Below are 2,129 nucleotides of genomic sequence, written 5' to 3' on the forward strand. Positions count from 1 at the left end.
TTTCTGGCAAAATGTTGTTCCTAAAATGGGAAGTCAGAGGTAACTCTCTCTAACCGTGCCCACAGAATGAAAATTTGACCGGGGTTCTAATCCTTAACCACTCTATCCTAACTAAAAAAAAAAGACTTACACTTTAAATGCTAATATATACTTACTTTGTTTACTTAAGTATAATAATAAAGAGTATAATAAATCTTGTAGTAAAAATACCCACACCTATCTTTCCAAACATATTCAGTTTTATATAGAATAATAGTGCAAACCATTACTCTCTAGCCTACTGCTAACAGCAGTAAATCACAAAATTTAGTTTGTTCTTTATATTGTAGATGAAATTTGACAAAATTATTAAGGTAACTAAAGAGTGGAGTTTATCTAAAAAAAATGTAAAGCAACACCAGAAAGAAAACTCTAGTATAGGAGGCCTAAAACTTACTGTACATAAATGCACCCAACACCAGGATTCCAATTGTGTTGGTAGCTATTCCTCACAGAATGTATTCCTCAAACAAATCTCACTCATTTTCTTTTTCTAGAATACCTAAATGTAATTGCAGTGACTACAACTACAATGAATGCAACATACATGATCTTTATTGCATGAAACAAATGTGAGCTGGGTTTTGTGTTCAATATAACCAAATGATATTTGCTAATTAGCATTCCATGATCCTGTGATATGCTTATTTAAAGCTGACAGCTTTTTTCAAAGCTTGCTTAATATCATTGTTTCTTAAAGTGTATATAACAGGATTAACCATTGGAGTGATAACAGAGTAGACTAAAGACACAGATTTGTTAAAATTTAAAGCATTGATAGTCCTTGGCCGAACATATGTAAAGATTGTAGTGCCATAGAATATAGATACAATTATTAGATGGGAAGCACATGTGGAAAAAGCTTTCTTACGTCCATCTGCAGAAGGAATCTTAAGTATTGTTGATACTATGTTGATGTAAGAAACCATTGTTAGCGGAAATGAAATTATTAAAATGAATGATCCCAAGATAAAATTGATGACCTCAATTGTATTAATATTTTGACATGAGAGCCTCAGTAAAGGAGGGGAGTCACAAAAGAAATGGTTGATTATATTTGACCCACAGAAAGGTAGCTGAAAAATAAATATGGTTGGAATCAGAGGAGAGAAAATTCCAGCCACCCAACAACCTCCTGCAAATTTAATACAAGCTTGTCTGTTCATAATTCCATTATATTGAAGAGGAGAACAGATAGCCAAATATCTGTCGTAGGCCATGGTAGTCAATAAGTAACATTCTGTAGTGCCTAGTACAAAAAACAGGTACAGCTGGGAAAAACAGGCAGGGATGGAGATTGTCTTTGATCTTGTAAGCAGGCTTGAGAGCATCTTAGGTACAGTAACCGTGACATATGTTATCTCCAGAAATGAGAGGTTGTTCAGATAAAAATACATAGGTGTGTGAAGATGATAATCCAGACGAATAACAATAATAATTGCTGCATGCTGGGTGAATGTAAGGATGTATATTACCAAAAAAATGGCAAATAAGACAAGTTGAATTTCTCTTACATCAGAAAATCCTGCAATAATAAATTATTTTACCCTTGGCTTGTTTGTTACATTCATGATAACTGTAAGGAACATGGAAACATGGAGAGTTACATTAGGTTATAAATATTTATACGTGATATATATGGGCACACACACTAACTACAAATCTTTGTATATATATATATATATATATATATATATATATATATATATATATTATATATATATATATATGTATATATATATATATATATATATACTTTACCGATGCTGAAAATCTGATTAAGGAAATTTACATGCAGCTTTTAGCATTTATGGGAAATATAAATTATAAATGTACAATACTAAAAAATGTGTACTCACATTTTGGTGACAAATTTAGGTTACAGATATTTCACATTAGCTCCACTGACAAACTACATAGTTGACGTTTCCCTAAATCCTTGAGTATACTAAATAAATTGATACTGACAGTAGGTGGCCAGTAAATGACAATGATTTATGGAATAAGTCATCTATATAGTAATAAAATCTTCCACTGGGGAGCTTTTTGTTCCCAATATTATTTGTTATGCATTGTAATAAGTTTGTGTT

General features: G+C 31.5%; 1 pseudogene; it reads right to left on the minus strand.

The window, feature by feature from the left end:
- Positions 1-683: 683 nt before the first annotated feature.
- Positions 684-1,610, minus strand: LOC140332699 (olfactory receptor 5V1-like; annotated as a pseudogene).
- Positions 1,611-2,129: the final 519 nt, after the last annotated feature.

Source organism: Pyxicephalus adspersus, chromosome 6 (genome assembly GCF_032062135.1).
Source record: "Pyxicephalus adspersus chromosome 6, UCB_Pads_2.0, whole genome shotgun sequence".
Taxonomy (NCBI): domain Eukaryota; kingdom Metazoa; phylum Chordata; class Amphibia; order Anura; family Pyxicephalidae; genus Pyxicephalus; species Pyxicephalus adspersus.